General features: G+C 42.6%; 1 long non-coding RNA gene across 4 annotated transcripts in view; it reads left to right on the top strand.

Annotated features, from left to right (window-relative positions):
* The window catches only part of LOC125090476 (uncharacterized), a 365,554-nt gene that overhangs the window by 105,264 nt on the left and 234,727 nt on the right, over positions 1 to 25,563 (top strand). The window contains exon 3 of one of the 4 annotated variants that reach the window (XR_007124348.1): positions 19,635 to 20,123. The exons of the other annotated variants lie outside the window; for them this stretch is intronic. This is a non-coding gene — a long non-coding RNA (uncharacterized LOC125090476). The remainder of the gene's footprint in view (positions 1 to 19,634; positions 20,124 to 25,563) is intronic. 4 annotated transcript variants of the gene reach the window in all.

Raw genomic sequence — 25,563 nt, 5'->3', positions numbered from 1 at the left:
CTCTTTCTCTATTTATCCCTGCTGATATCTTTTGAGATTGGTTAACTTCTGAATACGTCCTCAGATGTTCTATGGATGACCAGAAAAAAGAGCAGCAGGAAAGTGTGGTCGACAGGTGGGGTCTTTACCTGTACAGATTCATGGCCCCTCTTACAGTAATAACATCTCTATTTTCCTTGAGGGCAGGTGGCTTACATGGGCTAACTCTCTTCCTACTTCTAGGTGTGAGCCTCTGACCTAGACCTGGCCAATCAAAATATCCTTGCTCCAGGCAGACCAATCAGAGCCAGGAAAAGTCCTGGGACTTTTACTACAACTAGTGGAAATGAGAACTTTCTTGATTGGCATTCTTTAAACCTGATTTTGGTAGTCTTTCCTCTCCACGGGAAGAGTACTCTTGAAGGAAGACAAAACAGAAAAAAATGGCCAAGAAATGGAGAAAGACAGATTCCTAATGAGACCACTTGAATTCTTGAATCTAATCATGCCTGAAGTCTTACCCATCCGTTAGGCAAGCGAATCAATTCTAATTTTTTGCTTAAGTCCATTTGTGTTGGGTTTGTGCCACTTGCTTCCAAAAGAGTCCTAAACACTTGTGTTTTATAATTTTCAGGAAAGTCTCATGTGTAGGAGAACATGTCCAACACCAGTATAACTGATGTCTATAATAATAGATCCGCTCTCTTTTCTCTCATGTTCTCAGTGGTCAGCATTGTACAATGGACTGTCTTCAGACTGGAGCACCTGTTCCAGTCCACAGCTCATCAGACCATCCTGGCCCAGCAGATCTACCGTATTCTCAAGAATTCTCTTTGTTAGAATTACTCATGGTTGGAACACCTGGGTGGCTCAGTTGCTTAAGTATCTGTGTTCAGCTCAGGTCATGATCTCAGAGTCCTGGGATCTGCCCTGTGTTGGACACCCTGCACATCAGGGAGTCTGCTTCTCCCTCTCCCTCTTCCCCTCCACCCTGCTCATGCTCTCTCTCTCTCTCTCTCTCTCTCTCTCTCTCTCACACACACACACACACACACACACACATTCTTTCTCTCTCTCTCTCAAAAAAAAATAATAAAATCTCAAAAAAAAACCCTGAAACAAACAATACATTATATGTTAATTATTTAAAATAAAAAGAAGGAAAAATAATCTTAAAAGAAAAAGAATTACTCATGGTCGTCCCATATTCGTACTCTGTGGATATGGGGATTACCTATGCTATCCCCAGTCTTCCTCCTGCCTTCCCCTGGAAGCTTAGTTGTTCCTTGTGAAGGTAGCTGTACTCATCTGTGCCCTAGGGAGTTTAGAATGAGATTTCCAGGCAGCCAGCCACTGCTATCTTCTCCCATCCTTGCATCTTTAAGATCTTGGGTCCATTTCTAGCTCTTTCCTTGCCTTCCTCAAATTAAGCGATGACTTAATTTGTGGGAGAAGAGCTGATGTAGACAGGGGTGTGGACTAACATTTACAGGATGCCTTCTGCATACCAGACACTGTGCTAGGCTCATTCCTGTGTGCTCATACCACCTTGTGTTTCCCATAACACATAATATCATTGTCTATTTAATACATTTTATGGTCTCGACACTTGTGCTGAGTGTCTTATTAGGTCATATCTAATTTAATCTTTACAGAACCTGGAGAGAGGTATTATTATCTCCAAGATTAAACTGAGGCTGAGAAAGGTTAGGTTATTTCCCCAAGTCATGCAATGAGGAAATAGTGGGAGCAAGATTTCCACTCAGGCATAAGTGACTCAAAGTCCGATTTTCTTTTTTCTTAGGCCAGCACTGACTGACCTATGCCTCGTGCTCACCTATGAACTTCTGACCTCAAAGCACTCGTGTGTTATCTTTGTTCCCCAATTCTCTCTCCCTCTAGAGCCTTGCAGAGAGGAATAGGTTCTTAAAAATTACATACTAGGTGAGAAATCTTTACAACAACTCTGGAGGGCAGGTGTTTTTCTTTCTGTTTTACACATGAGCAAATTTGGGCTTAGGATGGTTAAGGAACTGATCCAAGGCCAGGAACTAGCATTCATAAAATATAATCCTATAATCCTGAGATTTCTTCCTTTGACTGAGAATTGAGAAAAATATTATAGAAGCTAAAGAGAGGGGACTCCGGATGTTCATGCATTCCAACATAGATAGGTTAATGAGGGCTCTATTAGGCTGGGTTACCGTGCAGAAAGCAGCACAGACATTTTATGAAAAGAAAGTTGCATCTGTGTTACTGAGTCTCTCCTTATAACTTGTGAGCAGGCAGAACACTGCTTAATGGCGCTGGACAGATCTCACGTGAAAATGACTCCGGCGGGGAAATCTTTTATGGAAACCGAAATGATTGTTTTAGGAATCTGAATAGTAATTTTTCGCTTCTTAGTCTCTGGTCTCTTGAGTCTCAGTCTTGTATCTTGGGTACAGTGGATATGGGATTCTGGTGACTTTGCCCAGTGTAAGGAGCATTGAGAGAGAAGGCAGACCAGCTTGAGGTGTGGAGAGGGGCAGTGAGTTTGGTATTTAGTAGCAGAAGCTGGGACTCTGGTAGGTGGAACAGACAGCTGGAAAGGGCACCTCAAGGAAACGCATTTCTCGGGGCATCTAGGAACACGAGAGCTGCGCCCACGGTCTGATGTAGCTCTCTCTGTTTGAAAGCGCTGACATTCTGTTCAGCTAATGATGAGTTTTCTTCTCTTTCCTCCCAGCACCGAGATGAGGCAAAAAATGCAAGGGAAGAAAGAATGAGAAGCAATTTCCAAAGTCTTCAGGGTCCCTAGGATGGCTTTTGAACTAAGTCACACTGCTGTCATCCTGCAGGCTGCTTGTGCTTTTGGAGTAGTCATTGGCAGATTAACGAGTTTCATCAAAGTTAAGAGAAAATAGTAGCTTAAAATAGCAGTGAAATTTTCAAGGACATTTTGGGGGAGAGGGTGAAATGCTGTAGTCACCCTGATGTACTCATGAAAGCATCTAGGTTATGTTGTTAGTTAAAAATCCCAGCCATGGAGCCAAGAATACATATAATTTACCCACTCATTTACCCACCTCCCATATATCTACCCACGTATCCCTCCATCTGTCCAGTTACCAATCCATCCATCTATCCACTCATCCTTCCATCCATCCATGCATGTATCCCTCCATCTGTCCACTTATCCATCCATCCATCTTCCACTCATCTATCCATCCATTCATCCATCCATCCATCCACCTATCCATCCTTCTAACCACTCATCCATCCATCTGCCCATTCACCAATGATCCATTCATCTATCCACTTGTCCATCCATCGATCCATCCATCCATCTATCCATCCATTGTCCACTCATCCATCCATCCATCTATCATCCATCCATCCACCTACCCCACCATCTGTCCACTTATCCATCCATCCATCCATCCATCCATCCATCCATCTATCCACTCATCCTTCCATCCATCCATCCATCCATCCATCCATCCTTCTATTCACTCATCCTCCATTTGTCCATCCATTTATCCATCCATCCACCCACCTATCCATCCTTCTATCCACTCATCCATCCATCCACCCAGCCACCTGTTCATCTTTCTATCCACTCATCCATCCATCTATCCATCCACCCACCTATCCCTCCATCTGTCAACTTATCCATCCATCGATCCATCCATCCATCCTTCTACCACTCATCCATCCATCCGTCCATCCACCCACCATCCATTCATCTATCCACTCGTGCATCCATACATCCATCTATCCATCCACCCATCCTCCACCCACCCAGACATCCATATTCCCCTTTCACTTAATATTTAACAAGCACAGACAACGCACCAGGCATTACCTAAGGCTACCAATACTTGGTTCTCAGGAAGTCCTAAGACTGTGTTTTTTGCTATAATATAATTTCAGAAGGCAAATTTGCTGTTGGGAGTTTTCGTTAAGGTGAAGCAAAATGTTGTATTGAGTTTATATGGATTCTGACTCTTATATAACTGTACAGTTGGCGCTGAAAATCTTATGCAACTTATTTGGGAAAAGATGGTCTACGGTACAAGTTGCTGCGTCATGCAGAAAGATGGGCTGCAAGAAACAGTGTTTGTTTTGGGCTGGTTTTGCATTAGAAGCTGTGAAATTGTGGAGCTGAAGCTGTTGTTTTGCTGGGTCAGGTGTTGCTAGTCCGCTAAAAATAAGCCCATATCAGTGGACATCTTAGAAACTAAGAAAAGTCGGATGCAAGTGAAGTAATTTAGTGGACTCTTACTTCGTCATGCCCCACCACATTGAGCTTCAGTAGAGTTCTGCTTTAAACACAGGTGGTACGGCGTGATGCTAAGTGCGAGGGTCTGGAAGCACACAGACTATTTCAGATCCCTGACCTACCACTTACTTACTCCATGGCCTTGAGAAAGTTGCCTACCCTCTCTGTTTTCAAAACCAAAAATAGGACAAACAATGATACTTGCCTCTTAACATTTTGTGGGGGAGGATAAAATGGGACAATGCCCGGAGAGCAGTGTCCCTACCATTTTGGTGAGCAGGGTTGTTTCTCCAAGGGTCACAGAGTAGATTCATTGAAACTCACTGGTCAGAGCAAGTTCTCTATGATTTTTTTCCTTCTATTACATGATCTTCTCTATCTCCTCTTTTTCCTTTAACTCCTCCCACACCACAGGTGTTCCTTCTAGTATAGGAATAGAGATTTCCCCAGTTCTCCCTTCACATGTTAATTTAGATGTAAGTGCATAATTGATAAAACGCAGAATTGGCTCTGATTACATAAATGGTTCGGGGCCCCAAACCTCACTTTTTCAACATTCTCTTTTTGACACCTCCTCACGTTGTTGTATGTAAATCTAATTAATTACGTCTGACGGTAGCCTGGGAGACGACATATGCATAGACTACAACTGGCTTATCCATTTCCCCAGCAATGAAGGAACAGGGACATCAGAGTCTGTGCTGTCACAAAGAAAACTACGGTGAACTTCCTCATGCATGAGTCTTTAGGGTTTTGTGGGAGACTTTCTCTGGGACACGTATCCAGGCATGGAGACTGTTGGGTGGATAAGCGGTTAATTGCCCCGAGCACTGAGAGATTTCTCTTTGGGATGGCGCTTAGTTTGCACTTCTCCATAGCACTTGACGTTCTCTGACTTTGTAATTTTTGCCAATACGATGGGGATAAAGTGGTATATCATTGTTGGTTTAATTTGCTTCTCTCTGATTACTAATGAAGTTGAGTATCTCTTCATATACTTGTTAGCCATTAGTGTTTCCTCTTCTATTAATTTTCTTTTCATAGACTTCACGCATTTTTCTGTTGGGTTTCCTGATTTTTTTCTTACTGTATTGTACAGGTCGCTCTAGATTCCTACATGAGCCCAGTTTTAGACATTGCACACATCTTCTTGTGGCCTACAAGTGCGTAGATTTTGCCCTTTTCTGAGCAGAAATCATAGTATTAATGTGGTTGAACACTTCATGTCTCCCCCTCATGGTGGCTCTTTTTAGATCTTGCTTTCAAATCTGCACAATTCTAAAGTCATGAAGATATTTCATCCATCTTCTTTGATTACTTTTATAATTTGTCTTTTGCATTCAGGTGTGAAGAAAGGAATCCAATTTTGTTTTTCCCATACAGGGGACCAATCTTCCCAATAAAATCTACCAAATATTTCAATCTTGCCAAGTTGGGGTATAACACCTGTACATGTAGGAGTATTTCTGGAATCCCTATGTTCCTTCAGTGATTTATTTATCTGTTCCTATGACAACACCACACTTAAAAAGGAATTACTATCACTTAGTAATATGTCTTAATATTCAGTAAAGTGAGTCCTTTCCTCTAGTCCCATTTTTTTCCCTCAAAATTACCTTATGTATTCATGCCTTTTAAATTTCTGTATACATTTTAGAATCAGTTTTTCGAATTCCTCAAAAAAATTTTTTGGAACCTTGATTAGAACTGCATTAAGTCCATGGATTAATGTTGGGGGAAAATTAATATCCTTATAATGTTAAGTTATCCTGTTTGCAAACCTGATGTTCGTCTTAATCTATTCAGGTGTTTTATTTATTTTTTTTAAAAGATTTTATTTATCTGACAGACAGAGATCATGAGTAGGCAGGGAGACAGGGGAAGGAGGCTCCCCACTGAGCAGAGAGCCTGAAACGGGGCTCAATCCCAGGACCCTGAGGTCATGACCTGAGCCAAAGGCAGAGGCTTAACCCACTGAGCCATCCAGGCGCCCCTCTTCAGGTGTTTTAAAATGGCCTTTATAAGAGCTTTTCTCCACGGGGCTCCAGTGCATTCATTTTTGTGGGGCGGGGTGGGGGGAGGGTGTATTTAGTTCCTACAAATATTATGTTTTGTTGTTGTTGTTGCCCCAATGTTTGAAACATTCTGTACAATCCCTGGCACATAGTGAGCACTTAGTAAATGGTACTTGTTATTGTTGTAGCTATTACAAAACGGGGAAATCATGGAAGAGAGAGTCTCCAGCTATCTTTAAGAATCATCTTGATGCTCTGCAAATAATACGGATGTGGAGCCAGACACAGCTGGGCGCTGGTTCTGATTCCACCATTAGCTATGTGACCTTGAACATACTTCTAGAATTTCCGGGCCTCTCTTTCTTCTTTAGGGAAATAATATTCATCCCACCAGTATTCTAGGTATGGTATCAGCATGCAGTTAGATCACAGACTGGTGACCCACACAGGGCCTGGCACATAGGTGCTCTGAAAGGAGTTCCTCTCTCTCCCTAGTGAGGAGGTGAAAAGTTTATCACACAGCTGCCCCTTTCTCCCACGAAACAGTCTCTTCCTTTGAAATCCACTTCCAGACTTTGTCTCTTCTGACCAGATAGATACAGAGAGTGGGCATACACACCCCCTTAACCTTACATCTTCAGAATACAGAGATTCTCAAGAATTTAAACTTGAGGAATGGAAGCACAGTTGACTCCACACATCTGTCTGGCTTCAGGGGGTCTGTCCAGGCTAGTCATGCGAAGCCCATTTCCCTCCTCTGTGACTGGTTCAGGGATGGGCAGGCCCATGCCAGTCTGGGCCAGTGAGATGCTAGGAGGACCTTGCTGAGGGCTTCTGGGAAAAGAACACTGGATAGTGTTTCTCCTTCACTTTGCTGGAATTAGAGAAGCTCCCTCCCCTGGTTTCTGCAGTTATCTTGTGAGGGGAGCCAGGCTGGGGAAGAAACCCGCTCTGCGGAGTGGGGCAGGGGCATGGGGTGCGGAGAAATTCTGAATTCCCTTTTTTTTTTTTAACTTATTTTATTCAAACTTAATTAGCTAACACATAGTGTATCATTAGTTTCAGATATAGAGTTCAATAATTCAGTTGCATGTAACACGCAGTGCTCATTACATCACGTGCCATCCTTAATGCCCATCACCGTTGTGATCTGAAGAGGCACCGGTACCCCAATGTTTATAGCAGTGATGTTCACAATAGGCAGACTATGGAAAGAGCCAAGATATTTATTGGCAGATGAATGGATAAAGAAGATGTAGTATATATATAAGGTGAAAAATTCTAATTTCCTGACGTCCATTTTGAGCTGCTACATTACCAAAACCTGAAGCCTTCTTCCCCCTCAACTTCCTTTTATGTCATAAGACCTAATTTAGTCAGCTTGAATAGTATTATGAATTGAATTGTGTCCCCCTCAAAACTTATAGGTTGAAACCCTAGCCCTAAGGTGACTGTAGTTGGAGATAAGGCCTTGGAAGAGATAAAAATTGAAGGAGATCATAAGGGCAGGGCCCTAATCCAAATACACTGGTGTCCTTGTAATAAGAGGCAGAGACACCAAGGGTGTGTGTGCACAGAGGAGAGACCGTGCGAGGACACAGCAAGAAGGTGCCATCTGCAAGCCAAGGAGAGAGGGTCCACCAGAAACCAACCCTGCCAGCACTTTGAGCTTGGACTTCCAGCTTCCAGAGCTGTGAGAAAGCCAGCCAGTCTACCATGTTTTAGTATACAGCTCTAGCTAACTCACCAAAATAGTAATAGACTTATCTGAAGTCTAAAGCTTTACAGTGGACTCAAGTCTCAAGTCTTTGGCACGAGTCTGCAGATAATTGGTGCTCAAGAAATGTGTGACAATGAACGTGAGCGTGAGAATCATTCCGAATTTAGAGAGTGTAGTGAATCACACAACTCTGTGTGCTCTAGATTGTTTGAGCTTCTGAATGGCCTTTTGGTACAAGTACAGACTTCCTATTTGTGGCATCTTTTAGACCAGAAAAGTGAGGGTTAACGAGTCTAAGTGATATGCTTGAGTCTGAGTAGCTAGATAAGTGGTCTGTGTGGGATAAGAACCAGGGTCTTTTCAATTCTCTTTCAGTATATTTCCCATTATGCTCTGTCTCGACTAGGCTGTGAGAAACTTGACAGTGGCAGCTGCCTCTTCCGTATTTTTCTTACCATAACTCTCTAGCAGACAGTCTGTTTCTTAATGATCATCACCACGTGTTGGAAGAATAAACACAAACAAATGTTACACACTCCTTGCATCTTGGAAGCTGCTCTTACGGAAAGGCAGGGGAAGTGCTACCTCCTTCTAGAGTATTTCTAACAATGTCCGGCAGTGGCTGTGTCCCATTCCAAAGGCAGTCATTATGGGTATAGTTTATTTGCTGTATCTCTGGGCGCAGCTCCAGGCACAGATGTAACAAGCAATGATGACCTTGCAAAGGTCACGCCACCTACTGAATCCTTTCAGATCCGGAGGAAGGAGTCAAGAAGCAAAGATGGAAGAGGCAGTTTAAAGCTGTCATATTGGGTACTCCTGGGAGCAATTTGCACTTAACACATAAATCAGGCTCAGGGTCTATCTAGTTGCAACAAAGCCTTAATGCCATTTGCTTGTCCATCAGCATACTGAATTATGACACCTGGTCATTAGGTTTATCAATAATGTGCCCCATAAATCCAGTTAGCATTTTCTTCTGGGTGCTGCAGAAGGTCCTTCCCCAGATCTGGCCTTGAATCTCAAGGCAGGATGGAGACACTTCAGACTCTTGACGGAGTGCAACAGGGCTGTGACTTGAGCCCTTTCTGAGGGTCCAGGAGCTCTTCCAATGACAGATGAGGACCTCCCCTCCCTTGAGGTCCTGTCATTCTTAGGAGTCCTGGTGTTCCAAAAGTGGCTGTATTTGTCATTGTTTTTTTTTCTCTTTGTTCTGTGTCACTTCCTTTGGGGAACTACCCCTTGCCTGTGTTGCATGGCTCGCAAACCCACCCCTGCCTACAGGGCTGAGTCAGTGACCACACTGGGCAAGCTGAGCTCTCTCTCTGCAATCTGAGTCTTGAGCCAAGATGCACGGGGGTGGGGAGTGGGGGGCTCAGAAGTGATCAAAGCAAAGTCTTTTGCTTTTGAAACTATTGATGAGTTTCTGCCTCAGTCTCTGACAAATAAAATTATAAGATCTTTAAAGCACATATCATGGTGAATATAGTAAATACATTGATACACATACACGATATGTAACGCGTTATCCCATCTTAATCCCGTTTTGATTAACATATCCTTCTACACCTATGTATTATTTCTTTCTCTATACATTGATATAGCGATTTGTATCTCTCCCCTTCATTTCTGTGACCTTCCAAGCATCCTTTCAATAAATAATTAGTTCTTTCTTGGGTGTGTTACATAGGGTGGGCTTCTCCTGCCTGCTCTATATATCTCTAAATGATCCAGATGTAGGTAGCACATGATCGTTTGTTTTATTATTATTTTTTAAAATATTTTTTTTTTATTTGAGAGAGAGAGAAAGCAGGAGCAGGGGAGAGGAACAGAGGGAGGGAGATGCCCAGGCTTTGATGCGGGACTTTGACCCCTGGACCCTGAGATCATGACCTGAGCTGAAGGCAGACACTTAACCGACTGAGCCACCCAGGTGCCCTGTTTTATTATTTTTATTTTCCAAAATCAAATACCTTTGAAAATACCTTTGTCAAAACTTCTAACAATCACAATGTTGGTGAAAAATATTCCTCCATTATTAACACCTCCCTATCAGCATAGAGAAACAACGATAACAGCTTATGTTCCTGAACGTTCGCTGTTTGATGAGCCCAGTGTTAGGAGGCAATGTGGAGACCCAGAGCTTGGACTTCATCTGTGTTCACCTCTGGGCTCTGTCAGTTCCTAGCCATGCGGCCTTGGGCAAATGACTTAAGCTCTCTGAATCTTAGCATAAAATAAAATAGAAAGAATAGCAGTACTTATAGGGATATTATAAAGCTTAAATTAGTCAATACATGTAAAGACATGCTGCCCGATGTATAGTAAATATGTTTGCCCCTTATTTTTGGGTATTTTAGCTAAAAAGGAAGGAAGGAAGGAAGGAAGGAAAAGAAAGAAAGAGAGAGAGAAAGAGAGAAAGCAAGCCCAAGGCCACACAGATAGGACACTGTGAGAGGTGGGATTAAATAAAATCATGCTTCGGGGTGCCTGGGTGGCTCAGTGGGTTAAGCCGCTGCCTTCGGCTCAGGTCATGATCTCAGGGTCCTGGGATCGAGCCCCGCATCGGGCTCTCTGCTCAGCAAGGAGCCTGCTTCCTCCTCTCTCTCTGCCTGCTTGTGATCTCTGTCTGTCAAATAAATAAATAAAATCTTAAAAAAAAAAATCATGCTTCTGAGTGCCCCACCTAGGGTCTAGCCCACAGAGAATTCTCTCTACACTGTAGCTGTGTTATTCTTCTAAGTGTCTTGTGAGCCCAGATTTGAGACAGAAGTGTGTGAAAGTTGCCCCCGGGAAAATTAAAAGCAGGTATTAGACCCCCTCTCTGCTCTCTCTGCCATCACCATATACACCTTCTTTCCCTTCTCCCTCCAGCGTGGCTATTGAGTCCTATTTCCAATAATCCGCTCTGCTGTGCTGAGTGATAACTGACCTATCAGCGGGCATTGAAGACAAAGTCTTTCCTTCCTCTCCTTGCATTTCAGTGGGGAATTCCACTGAAGACCCTCGTGGCTTCATCATGCAAAGCATTTTAGGGGGCATTGGTCTCTCCCTCTGGGGAGACTCTGGAGATATCCCTTTGGAAGAGTTATTCATCCTTGCTGAGGTCTCAGTAATTCACATTTTGCCTCGGGAGGGCCATTGTGCCTGAGGAACGCTTTCTCCTATGGGTTATAGAGATGTAGGGGGTTATGGAGATGTAGGTTTGCTATGATACAGGGAAGGCACGAATGTCAGGGGCACGCCGTCCTTAGGGAATTAGAACATTGGAATACAGGCACGTGTGTGCATGTGCATGCACAATAAATAATTTATTTAGTCCCAGCTGGTGCTGGTGGTGCCTGCATTATTTCCTTAACACGTATTATTTAGTTCTGCTCTCACAGACGTCTTGAAGGTTTGGTATCATTTTCCCGGTTTATGAACTAAGAACCTGGGGCTCTGGAGTGGGCATCCGCAGTCTTGTCTTATTCAGTGTTTCTCCCCTTGTCATGAGCACGTGGCTGGAGGAGAATGGACTCTTGGCTTTTTGTGGCTGAGAACTGGCCAGTCTGAGTAGTCTACCCTCCTACCCTTGTACGGGTTCAGAGATGAGCCTGATGGGCAACTTCCGTTGGAGATGTAGGGAACATGCTGTCTTCTCTTCTTGGCTCGGGGGCTCAGGCTGTAGAATGCCAGCCTCCAGGAGATAGGACATCCTAGCCTAACAGAATAAAGCCAATACTGAGGAAAGAGAACTGGAAGACGAGAGAATGCTTCTCGTTGTTATCCTTTGAGTCTCTGAATCCAGACATGCTTCCTACTTGAATATTCCCGGACTTTTTGGGTGAATCAACAAAGCCATTTCTGTGCTCAATCCAGTTTTGATCTGGATTTTCTGTCACTTGCCATGGAAAGAATCCTGATGAATCTAGGCTCAGAGAGTGAATGAACTGAATGTTTGTGTCCCCCACACACCAACACACATACCTAAGTTCATACATATATTGAAGCCCGAACCCCGTGGGATGATATTTGGAAGTGGGGCCTTTGGGAGGTGATAGGGTTGGGATGAGATCATGAGAAAATTGGGCCTGTGATGGGATTTGTGCCTTTGTAAGAAGTGGTAGAAGCCAGAGCTCTTTCTCTCTCTACCATGTGAGGTTACAGAGAGAGAAGGCGGCTGTCTATAAGCCCGGGAGACTTCTTATCAGGAGCCGAATTCTACTGTACCTTGATCTTGGACTTCTTGCCTCCAGAACTGTGAGGAAGAAAAGGAATTTCTGCTGCTTAAGCCTTGCAGGTAGAGGTGTTTTCTTGGGGCAGCTGGAGTTGACTAAATAGCCCCCAAGACTGCCTGGATCCAAACCTCCTCTTTTTAACCCCTACAACCACTAGGTCTAGGGCTACACTCCCCACCCACCAATGCACACAAATCTAACATCTGGCAAAAGGACCTTTACGAAAAGTGGCCTGAGAGCAGGGGCTGCTTCCTCAGTAGGGCTAGGGAATTAGTCTGGAGACATAAAGCAGAAAGGGTCGTATGAGGTCATATCTACTTGGCAGATGGGTCCAAACATTTCCAGCAGGTGCAAGCTAATGTTTTCGACCCTGTCATCCTTTCTGTCCTATGGGCTAGAATCCAATGTACCTCCGTCTCATCAAGAGAATATAATAAAACTCCTTGCTGGGAAAGGGACAGCTTTATTTCTTTCTAAAAGGCCACATTGAAAAGCTCACGAGCCACTCTCCTTGTAGGAAAAGAGAAGAATAATGAGGTAATGAATTAGTTCCTTCCAACCCACTGACAGACTGATGGATCCACGCAGTGACGGACCCCAAATTGTAGCTTCTGCAAGTCTCCCCCAAAGAAAACGTCTTTGTCCTTTTAGACATTCCCTGAAAATGGAATGAAAATATGGCAGAAAGCCCCACTGTCTGGGGGACATATGTTATTATTATTATAGCTATCATATAAGAGCCAGGATTCAGATGTTAAAACCCAAACATGGAATGGTTACGGTACCACTGAGGCTCAGATAATATTCTTCCTGCATTTATTCTGTTTTGGTAACTGGCTGTATGGCAAAAGCCAGGCATCACCGGGGGATAATACGATTTAGGGTTACTCTTCTGACTACCTTTCTTTGTGGCCCGAATAAACAATACTATAAAAATCAATTATATATATATATATATATATGTATATATATATAATTACATTATATATAATGTAATTATATATAATGTAATTATATATATATAATTGTATATTGTAATGTAATTACAATTACAATTGTATAATGTAATGTAATTACATTATATATATATATTTCCCCTCCCTAAAAATCCTTGCAAAGGAGCCTTGTTTAAAAAAAAAGTTAAAAACCCCTGGGGCTAATAATACATTATATGTTAATTAAAAAAGTAAAAAAAAAAAGCCTTGTTTTTCTGCCTTCAAAATGTTTTTAACCAAGATCGCCAATTTAATTCTGGAAATCCCAATTTAATCCTGGATCCCAGCTGAATTCTGTGAAGCATCAAGCACATTTCTGTACTCTCTCTTATGGAGCAGGGAGGAGGATGCAGTGTTGTCTCCGGTCAAGACAAATCCTGACCCTTGAGGAGGCGGCTCTGGACCAGATCCACACCCTGGGAATCACCAGGGAGCTTTAGGAAAAAAAAAACACCACCGCTCCGTATCCGAACTCAGAGATTTCAGACTTTCTTGTCATGGGGTGTGGCCTAAATGATGGGATTGCTTTTTAAATGTGTCCCCGCACCCCCCCCCCCCCGGGGTTGTAAGGTTCAATCGTGGTTTGCCCCTTGCATGGCTTCAAGTGTAGGCGGTCCGTGGGGTCAGTGCCGCCTGGATGCTAATTCCAGCAGCTGTACCCACTGATCGTGAGACTTTCACACATTGCGCACCCTCTGCCGGGATGCCGGTGATCACATATGGGTGAAAGTGATCACATATGGGTGAAAGTGATCACATATGGGTGAAAGGGGCACCTGACTCCCAGGGCTGTGGTCAGGCCTGACTTTGCCTTGCAGAGCACAGGTCATTAGGTTGGCTCTTAGAGTGGTTGTTAATGTTATTATTGGTCTTCAACATCTTTGGTGACAGATGCTAGAAACCAGTTTTATTTAAAAAGGTGGGGATGGGATGCCTGGGTGGCTCAGTTGGTTAAGCCGCTGCCTTCGGCTCAGGTCATGATCCCAGGCTCCTGGGATCGAGTCCCGCATCTGGCTCCTTGCTCAACAGGGAGCCTGCTTCTCTCTCTGCCTCTGCCTGCCTCTCTATCTGCTTGTGAGTACTCTCTCTTTGGCAAATAAATAAAAATCTTAAAAAAAAAAAAAAAAAGGCGGGGATATCTGCTGACTCACGACATCTAACCTAGGAAAGCCTTGGGCCGGATGTGGCCTCGGGTCCAAGGACTCAATGGTGTGGTTCTTCCCTGCTCGCTCTCTCTCTGTCTCTCTTTTCTGCTTCTCCTCATGACAGTCTCAGGCCCCAGAGGGACTGGCGCATATTCTAGGACCAGAAAGGAACAAAGTACCTTCATCCCTAGCTTCGTTCGGTTGGGAAAAGTCCCGAGGAAAGACTGTCCATGTGCTGGGGGCTGGCTAGAGGATCAGTATGGGGAGAAGAGGAGGGTGTGAAGTCCGGAACAGACTAAAACAGTAGCCCTTATGGTGATGAGAAGTCAGTTTTTACAGTAATGACTGTATGTATCCATTCAGCAAATAGCTAACAAGTATCTATTATGGGCCAGACTTGGTTCTAGATGCTTCTTTGTACAATGGGCAATGGACATGGTGCTTAAAAGAATACTGAGATATAGTTTACGAATGGTAAAATTCAGCCTTTTTAAAATTTTTTTATTTTTTTAAAGATTTTTTATTATTTTATTTGACAGATCACAAGTAGGCAGAGAGGCAGGCAGAGAGAGAGAGGAGGAGGAGGAGGCAGGCTCCCTGCTGAGCAGAGAGCCCGATGCGGGACTCGATCCCAGGACCCTAAGATCATGACCTGAGCCAATGGCAGAGGCTTTAACCACTGAGCCACCCAGGCGCCCCTAAAATTCAGCCTTTTGATTGAGATAAAATTCACACACAGTAAAATTCAACCTCTTTAATGATAATGTCGTATTTTATGTCTTTTGGTGCTACCGCAAATGGTATTAAGTTTTTTCCTTTTTTTTTTTTTTTTTGGAAGATTGTATTTATTTATTTGAGAGCAAGCGAGCGCGAGGGCAAGGGGGAGAGGGGCAGAGGGAGAAGCAGGCTCCCTGCTGAGCAGAGCCCCTGAGGCGGGGCTCGATCCCAGGACTCTGAGATCAGGGCCTGAGCCAAAGTTAGACACTTAACTGATAGAGCCACCCGGATGCCCCTGGTATTACGTTTTGAAAGCAGAAAGTGTTGGCCATCAAGATACATATAGAACATTTCAAACATTCCCCCAAATCATCTCCTGTGTATTTGTAGTCAGTCCCTCCCTCGAGCCCCTGCTTCTGGCAACCACCGATCTGTTTTCTCTGTACAGTGTTGGAATTATACAGCACATGGCATTCTTTCACTTAACATTTGAGATCTGGGAAGTCGTTGCATGTATAAATAGTTCTTTCATTTCTGAGACTTAGGCCATAATACAGGCGCAGGGCTCTCTGCCCACCCATTCATCAGCCAAAGCATAATTAGGTTGTTTCCTAAATTTGGTTGACCGTGAGAAAGTTGCCAGAATATTTGCAGATAGCATTTTGTGTAAACATGCCATTTTAACTTTATTTGGTAAATGTCTAGGAGCAGGGTCTCTGAATCATATGATAGGCATCTACTGAAATTTATAAGAAACTTCCAAAATGCTTTCCAAAGTGACCGTACCATTTTGTATTCCCACTTGAAATGTCTGAGTGTTCTGGTTGCTGACAGTTTTTGGTGGTTTTTTTTTTAAGATTTTTTTTTTTCGTTTGAGAGAGAGAGAGCAAGCAAGTGTGAGTGACAGCACAAGCAGGGGGAGGGGCAGAGGGAGAGGAAGAAGCAGACTCCCCGCTGAGCAGGGAGCCCAACACAGGGCTGCATCCCTGGACCCCAGGATCATGACCTGAGCCCAAGGCAGAAGCTTAACTGACTCAGCCACGCATGTGCCCCAAAGTATTATCAGTTAAAAAAAAAAAAAAAGCCTTTCTAATAGGTGGGTAATGGTGTCTCATTGTGGTATTAGTTAACAATGGTACTGAGCTTCTTTTTTGGGTGCAAATTTGCCATTCACTTTTTTTTTTTTTTTTTTTTTTTGGTAAAGTGCCTGTTCAAATCTTACGCCTGTTTTTTTCTGAGTTGCTTAAGTGTTGCCCGTATATTCTGGTTATATGTCCAGATACCAGATATGTATTTTGCATATATTTTTCTTCCATTCTGTGGCTTGTCTTTTCATTGTCTTAGCACTGTCTATTGAAAAGAATTTTTTACATTTTGGTCAAGTCAGGTTTGTTAATGTTTTTCACTCATGGTTTATGCTTTGGTGTATCATATGCAAAATATCTTCATTTAACCCAACATTACAGAGATTTTGCTTCTAGGAGTTTAATAATTTTAGGTTTTATATTTGGGTCTCTTATCACTTTTGAGCTAATTATTGCAGATGATGTGATGTATGGAATAAGATGCATTATTTTGCATGTGGTGCCAGTACCACTGAATTGCTTTTGCACCTTTGTGAAAAAGGAGTTGATCTTATTTGTGTGCGTCTATTTCTGGACTCCCTATTCCATTCTGTTTAACTCTGTGTTTACGTCTTCACCAATACCACACAGTCTTAATTACTGTGGCTTTAATAGTAAGTCTTGAAATCAGGTACTTTGAGTTCTTCAACTTTATCTTTTTAAAAATTGCTTTTGTGGGGCTCCTGGGTGGCTCAGTCAGTTAAGGGTCTGCCTTCAGCTCAGGTCATGATCCCAGGGTCCTGGGATGGAGCCCCGCATCGGGCTACCTACTCTTTGGGAAGCCTGCTTCTCCCTCTCCCAATCCCCCTGCTTATGTTCCCTCTCTTGCTGTGTCTCTCTCTGTCAAATAAATAAAATCTTTAAAAAAATTGCTTTTGCCATCCTAGTTCTTATGTCTTTCTATATACATTTTATTTGTTTGTTTGTGTATTTATTTATTTATTTGAAAGGGAGATAGAGGGGGTGGTGGGGAGGAGCAGAGGGAGAATCTTAAGCAGGCTCCATGCCCAGCTCGGAGCCTAGAGCACAGCTCGATCTCTTAGTTCTGAGATCATGCATGACCTGAGCTGAAATCAAGTCTGATGCTTAACCAACTGAGCCACCCAGGTGCCCCTTTCTATGTACATTTTAGAACCATGTTGTTGATTTTTAAAAAAATGGAAAAAAAAAAACCCCAACCTACTAGGAGTTTGATTGGAATCGCAGTGAATTAGCAACTTAACAACACTGAGTCTTTCAGTCCATGAACAGGGTATATGTTTCCATTTACTCAGGTTGATTTCTTTCATCAGTGTTTTTATAATTTTCAGCATACATGTCTTGCACATATTTTTCCCCAAGTGTTTCATGTCTTCTGGTGCTCTCATAAATGCTCCTAAGTGTTGAAGTTGGGAGGTTCATGTCTTCCATCTTTGTTCTTTTTTTCTAAAGTTGTTTTGGCTGGGGTTTTTTTGCCTTTTCATATACATCCTAGTATCAGTTTTCTGGGAAAAAAAAAAAAGTAAGTCTCCTGGGATTTGATCGGGATGGTGTTGAATCTATAGACCAATTTGGAGAAAATTACCATCATAATATTGGGTCTTCTAATCCAGGAACACGGGATTCCTATCCATTCATTTAGATACTTTTAAATTTTGTTAGCAATGTATTGTAGTTCTCAGTGTACAAGTACTCTACTCCTTTTCTTAAATTTATTCTTAGGTCTATTATTCTTTCTGATGCTATTGTGAATAGAATTGTCTTCATTTCACTTTCAGATTTTTCATTGCTGGGATATAGAACACGATTGATTTTTGTACATTGATCTTCTGTTTCTTTTTGTGTGAGCTTTGGAGCTTGTGTTGTTCAAGGACTTTGTCCGATTCATCTAAGTGGTTGAATATTTTAGCATTAAGTTGTTTATAATATTCACTTATTATCACCTTAACATCTACAGTATCTGTAGTGCTGTCATCTCTTTAAGTCCTGATATCAATAAGTTATGTGTTCTTTCTCTCATTTTTTAACCTTGATCAGTCTGGCTAAGGGTGTATTAGATTTATTGATCTTTTTAAAGAATCAAGTTTGGGTTTTATTGATTTTTTTCCGTCTTGCACTTCTGTTTGTAATTTTATTGATCTGCATTTATCTTTAGTAATTCCTTCCTTCTGATTCCCTTAGATCTAATTTTTTTTCTTTTTTTCTAGTTTCTTAAGGTACAAACTTAGACCATGATTCAGGACTCTTCTTATATTCTGACATAAGCATTTGATGATGTAGGTTTCCCTCTAAACACTGTTTTATCTGTCCCCCAGAAATTATGTCAGCTTTTATTTTATTTTTTATTTTTTTAAAGATTTTTAAAAATTTATTTGAGAGAGAGAGAGAGAGATCACAAGTAGGAAGAGAAGCAAGCAGAGAGAGAGGGGAAAGCAGGCTCCCCGCTGAGCAGAGAGCCCGATGCGGGACTCGATCCCAGGACCCTGAGATCATGACCTGAGCCGAAGGCAGAGGCTTAACCCACTGAGCCACCCAGGTGCCCCAGTTGGCTTTTATTTTTATTAAATTCAAAGTAATTTCTAATTTTTAAAAAAGATTTTATTTATTTATTTGACAGGGTGAGAAAGATCGCAAGTAGGCAGAGAGGCAGGCAGAGAGAGAGGGGGAAGCAGGTTCCCCGCTGAGCAGAGAGCCCGATACGGGGCTGGATCCCAGGACCCTGAGATCATGACCTGAGCAGAAGGCAGAGGCTTAATCACTGAGCCACCCAGGTGCCCCGTAATTCCTAATTTTTAAGTGTACCTTCCTTTTTGATTTATAGGTTATTTAAAACAGTGTTGTTTGATTTCCAAGTATTTAGAAAAATTTCTGATGTCTTTACGTTATTGATTTCTATTTAATACTGTCATGCTCACAACGTATTTGTATCATTTCAATTTGATTAAGTTTGTTTTATAGTCCAGAATATCATGCTGAATGGCCCACGTGAACATGAAAAGAATGTGTATTCTGTTCTTGTGGAATGGAACATTCCATGTCAACTAGATTAACTTGATTGATACTTTTGTATATTCTTACTGATTATCTATGTGTTCTATCAATTACTGAGAAATTGTGGTTTCCAAAAGGACTTGTGGATTTGTCTAATTCTCCTTTCAGTTCCATCAGTTTTTGCCTCATGTGTTTTGAAGCTCTTCTGTTAAGTATACAAACATAATCAATATGTAGTTTTGAATAGGGCTGGCCTAGTATATATTTTTTCATTCTTTAACCTTTTACCTATCTATGTCTTTATATGTTCCTGTAGGCAGCATATAATTGGGCCTTCCTTTTTAAAATCCAATCTGCAAATCTCTGTCTCTTCAAGTGTTTATTTAAACTGTTTACATTTAATGTCATTACCGATGTGGCTGAATTACAATACAGCCCCTGACTAGTTGAGAGTTATTCTTGGTGTTCTGCTTTCTTTTCATTAGGTGGAAATCTGTAAATTCTTAAAGGGGTCTCTGCGGAGCTGTAGTGAGCGAAGGGGGAAGGGCTCATTCTATTTCCAGAGAGTAATAGGGCTAGTGGAGTTTACAGCCATACCCAGCTCATCACACTTTCATCAGGGTCTCAAGCAACAGAAACAGCAATTTGGCAAAATGAGACAGTGACTGGTTATTCAACAAGACCCCTGATGAGTATTATCTCATTCATGTGGTGAATACAATTATCACAGATGAGAAAACTGAAGCTCAGAGAGACCTACAGGTGACCTGACCAAGATTATGCAGTGGTAGAGGGAAGATCTGAGCCCAGGGTTGTCTGAATCCAGAGTGCAAAAATCGTAATCACCACGTGAAAAGGTTATAAAGAAATAATGTGAAGACATTCCCTATTGGATCTCAATCCAAATCGTTATCCACATTCAGACTGAAGAATGTAGTGAGATTTTCAGTTTTGTGAGAGTCTGTCCCTTCAAGGTAAGACAATAAGAATTTGATATTATTTTGTACGCCTTTGGTAGAACTCCAGTCATTTATAAGAGACAAACACAATAGGGTTGAAGACTATCAACTCGTACTAATATTGAATTGTACGGATACAGAATTGGCCAAGGGACGCACCGGCTATTTACCCATTTGTTGGGTTTGTAGAGAAACAGGTTACAGATGAGTGCTCTGGTGGAGAAGGGAGCTCTTGAAATGAAGACGGCCAGTGGAAAAGCAGAGTGATTCTGACATCTGCTAAGTGGATAAGAAAACCGTTTCCAACAGCTTATTGCTTTGTTCTCATTCCACCTTGTGGAATCCCCTTTTCGCCAATTCTTGATCAAATAATGAACCCGTTGCAGAAATAAATTATGGGGAAACACGTCCATCGCTACCTCCCAAACTCAGAAAAATCAAGCTTTTTTTTTCCCCTGTTCTATGCTGTTTCCTGTCATGCATAATATAGCAAATTAATTAGTGAATCTGGCGGCGTTTTGCTAATCCAATTTCTCTCCCTTGCTTGAGGTGAATTATGTTCATGCTTCAGTCACTTGAATATTACTCTTCCATGTTTGACGGAATTATGTTATCAGGTGATGATTATATTGCACACTATCTGATTCTAATTAAGCCAGCAAAGAATGACATTGTAGAAGGGAGAGAATGTTCCACGATCTACACTCCCCGATCTACACTCCCCACCCTCTTGCTGCTACATCCCATTTCTAAAGCTTTCCGAGCTGTGCTTGGGCTGTTTTGTGACGCTTACATGGTCTTCGTCTCCGCTAGACACAATGCCTTCTGTGCCGGCTTCATCTAATATGTAATTTGTGTAAATTGAGTCTTGGAAAGACGTAATGTTTACACTCGCCTTTTTTTTTTTTTTTTTGATCAGAAGCACAATACACAGTAGTGACTGTGATTATTTCAGATGATACCAAAGAAGAAAATGTGTTGTTTTGTCAAAACTGTCCATATAACTGGGGAGAAAAAAAATCTGTCATCTGGGAGAAGAGAAACTCCCATTTCAGAGGGGAAGGGAGAACTGGCTTGTTGAGATGAACACAGGAAGCGATGGAATGTAGGGGTTAAAATCACAGGCTTCGGGGTGTCAGGAGCTGGGTTTGAATTCTGCCTCTGCCTTCAGCTGGTAACCGTCTCTTGTCTTCCCACAGTAATAAGTGCTCAGTGAAACTGAGGTCCCAAGAGGTTAGTTGACTTGCAAAGATCTGATGATGAAGTAAAAAGGCCAGGGCTGGGACTCCCACTCTGGTTCTTGTACACCATTTTACATGCCGTGTCCTGATTCCATAGGGCAGAGAGTAAAGGGGGGTCCGTAGAGACTCCAATTAGAGTAGGTCAGGGGATACCAGAGTCTCTTTTCTCATCAGGGTAAAGATGTCCTTTTGTGTTAGACTAAACTCACCCTCCATGAACCTTGGGGACATTGATGTCTAAAGCCTCCGACAGCCGTGTGGTGAGGTAGGCACCATGCTGCTCATGAAAGACACTTTTGTGGTTGGCTGGAAAAAAAAAAAAAACACAGCCCACGACTTTCAACTTAGAAAGCCCAAGTGCAAGGTACGCCCTGTGTGGTCTATAGGCTTCGGTCTTTTGTCCGGTTCAACAGGTGGTTCAAAAACGGGGAGAGCTCGTTGCTGAATGGGACTTGCCCCTGTTGGGATAATACTTCTTAGTCCATGGGTCTGCTCGTTTTTCAGACTCTCTTCATTTTGGAGAAACAGACTCACACTTTGTGGTAACCAATTGTGTCATTGAGGTTGAGCCCCACTGACTGTCCTACTGATTTTTGTCTCACTCGGTGAAGGTCACTTGGCCTCAGCTGCCTTGTTAGATGTCACTCCTGGCTTGTGTGTGTACAGTTGAAAGCCTGCCTCAATGTGGTGGGGAAGATGGTCTTCTCAGTACTTGTTGGGCCTGCTGGGACAAAAGGGCTCTTTCTTTGGGCTGCTTGGAGGACCCCGAACCTGGAAGAGAAAATTTTGGTTTTTTTTGCAGAATTTCTGCTGAGGGAGGCGGCGGGGGCAAGCAGGGACAGACATACTCGCATAGGTTTATTGAGCACCTACTCTATTCCAGGCCATATTCTGGGTGCGGGGGAGAGAGCACGAAACCAAACGGGCGGAGTCTCTTCTCCCTCCCGGGGCAGAAGCGGGAATCAGGAATCGGCATTTGAGCTGGTACATTGGAAAGAGCGCTGGGCTTGGGGTCCCAGTCCTGGCTGCTTCACTCGTTTTTATTCTAGTGGGGAGATTTAGACATTAAGCAAAGTAAAAAAGGAAAGCAATTTGGAAGGTGGTAAGTTCAAGGGAGATAATTAAGCAAGGGAGGGAGATAAGGAAAGCGAGAGGGAGTGGAGGAGGTTACACTTTGATTTCTAAATTTTTTTCACAGAAGTGTAATTGACAAATAAAACTGTAAAATATTTCCTTTTCTTTAAGATTTTATTTATTTATTTGACAAACAGAGGTCACGAGTAGGCAGAGAGGCAGGCAGAGAGAGAGAGAGGAGGAAGCAGGCTCCCTGCTGAGCAGAGAGCCTGATGTGGGGCTCAATCCCAGGACCCTGGGATCATGACCTGAGCCGAAGGCAGAGGCTTTAACCCACTGAGCCACCCAGGCGCCCCTAAACTGTAAAATATTTCAAGTGTCCATGGGGATGATTTGATATCTGTATACACCGTGGAGGGAGTCTCCATCACATTGGGGAACACAGACATAATCTCACAGAGCTAGCTTTTGGTGCTGTGGAGAGCATTCAAGTTCTACTCTCTCGGCAAATACGGTTATAGGCTGCGTTGTTCACAACTATAACCACCATGTTTTACATTAGATCCTCAGACCTTATTCCTCTTATAGCTGCAATTTTCTACCCTTTTATCTACTTTTTCCTGTTTCTCCCATTTCCCAGCTCCTGGCAACCACTTTTCTACTCTCTGTTGCTATGAGTCTGACTTTTTTTTTAAAAAAACTTCTGTAGAGAGGTGATACTCTGCGGTATGTGTCTTTGGTATTTGTCCAGCTACTTCCATGTTGTTGCAAATGGCAGGATTTCTTTCTTTTTGAAGGCTGACTAATATTCCATGGTATATATAATACTACATTTTCTTTCTCTCTCCTTCTGTCCGCTGACACCTAGGTATTGGGAGGGTTCTGGTAGCACAAGTGCGTTCCCTTTATGACAGTTCATTGAGCAGGACTCAAGATTCATGCACTTTTCTTCATGCCTGTTATACTGCAGTAGAAAGTCTCGAATGCACATAGATACGATGGAATATTATTCAGTCACGAGAAAGAAGGAGATCTTGACATTTGGGACAACATGTATGGCCCTTGAGGGCATTATGCTAAGTGAGGTAAGTCAGACAGAGAAAGACAAGTACTGTATGATCTTATGTGTGTGTGGAATCCAGAAAAGCCCAACTCAGAAGAACAGAGTAGAATGGTGGTTCCCAGGGGCTGGAGAGTATGGAAATTGGGGAGATATTTAAAGGTACAAACTTGCAACTAGTGAGTGGATACATAGGTCCCGGAAATCAATTGCATTGCCTAGCGATTAGAGTCAACGATACTGTATTACAGACTTCAAAGTTGCTAAGAGACTAGCTCTTATTGCTCTCACCATGAAAAAGAAATAACTCCGCGAGATGCTGTTACATAATCTCAATGTATCAGATGAACGTGGTGTACGCCTTAAACCTATAGAATATTATATGTTTAGTTATATCCTAATTTTTTGAAATGCTGGAAGGAAAACAAATTAGAAAGAAATAATTTAACTCATTGAGTTTAGGATACAGCACAGACAGAAGACTTCTTTGTCTTTAAGATAGTGGTTCTCAACCAAGGGAGATTTCTGTCTTCCTTCCTCCTTCCTCCCTTTCCACCCCCCAACCAGAACGTTGGGCAATGTTTGCAGACGTTTTGGCTTGTCACCTCTTGGGGGATGCTCCTGACATCGAGGGGGTAGATGCCAGGGATGCCGCTAAGCAGCCTCGAGAACCCAAACAGCCCCCACAGTAAAATTATCCAGCCCCGAATGTCAGTAGTTCTGAGGTTGAAAATCCCTGCTTTAAAAGAACCTATGCAAGAAACTTCAGGATCATTTGAACATTAATTTCATCCACCACAGCCTTTGCCGGCACCGAGACCCTTATTTACTTGATTTGGACAATGTTTCCTTTCCCAGGAGGGGCGTCTGAGAGCAGGAGCGAATTTCATTTGCTCCCTGGTAAATCTCTGAAATGAAAAGCAGGTCTCAATATTCCTCTCTCTCTCTCTCTGTCTCCTGGTCTCCGAAGCCTTCTGAAGAGGGCCATGGCAGTCAGCTCACAACAAATTCCCCAGACACAATTTAAATGTCACTTCAGGGCTGGGATGAGGGCATGAATATTTAAGATATAAATTGTTTGGGTCGTGCCTAAATCTTTTATGGATTTTACTGGATGAGAAAAATGAGTCACTACTTTTTTTTTTTTTTAAGATTTTATTTATTTATTTGACAGAGAGGTCATAAGCAGGCAGAGAGGCAGGCAGAGAGAGAGGAGGAAGCAGGCTCCCTGCTGAGCAGAGAGCCCGATGCGGGGCTCGATCCCAGGACCCTGAGATCATGACCTGAGCCGAAGGCAGCGGCTTAACCCACTGAGCCACCCAGGCGCCCCGAGTCACTACTTTTTGATAAAGTTCGCTTCCCCTCTATATTATTAACAAACCCAGCCAAGTGAACCAGACTGCGTCTGCCGGGGAGAATAGGGATGCTTGTTTGGGGGACAATATTAGATTCTGTTTCCATTCTCAGCATGCCATATTTATGGTTCAAAAAACCAAAGAACAGGTAGGAGATTTGTCCTAGGTCGGTGTGACCTTGCTCGCAAAAGCATTGTTGCATATGGACGGCATCAAGTGTTGGGGGAGGTGGGTGGGGGGAAGTGACATTGGATAATGTAACCCTAGATGGAGAATTAATTGATTATGTAGCAATATTGAAATGATCAGACCCTAACTCCAGCAATTAATTCTTGCCCATCCAGGGGTTGGGTATATATCACAGGCAAAGGAAAAGGTACAAATGAAGGGGTGGGAATGACCAAGAGAATGGGAGGGATTGTGGGGGGGGGGGACAGAGAGAGAGAGAGAGAGAAAGAGGGAAGGATTTGGGGGGGAGGGAGAAATAGAGAGAGGGAGAAATATTTAATAATTTTAAATTCTATAGACTCCAGAAAGAATATCTCTTTTAATCTTTTTGGAAGAAATTATGGCTCCTACATCTCACTCTCAGCCCCTACCCAGAAATTAATTTTGAACGTTAATATGAAAGCAACCTCTCTCTCCTTTGAATGCTAGTTTTGATTTTGACAGGGTATCTAAAAGGCTGCTATTAGACAAATTTTCATTAACTAATAAGCTAGTTC

The sequence above is a fragment of the Lutra lutra genome, chromosome 18 (genome assembly GCF_902655055.1).
Source record: "Lutra lutra chromosome 18, mLutLut1.2, whole genome shotgun sequence".
Classification (NCBI taxonomy): Eukaryota; Metazoa; Chordata; class Mammalia; order Carnivora; family Mustelidae; genus Lutra; species Lutra lutra.
The sequence above is the reverse complement of the archived record's forward strand: the minus strand, read 5'-3'. Positions and strand labels throughout refer to the sequence as shown.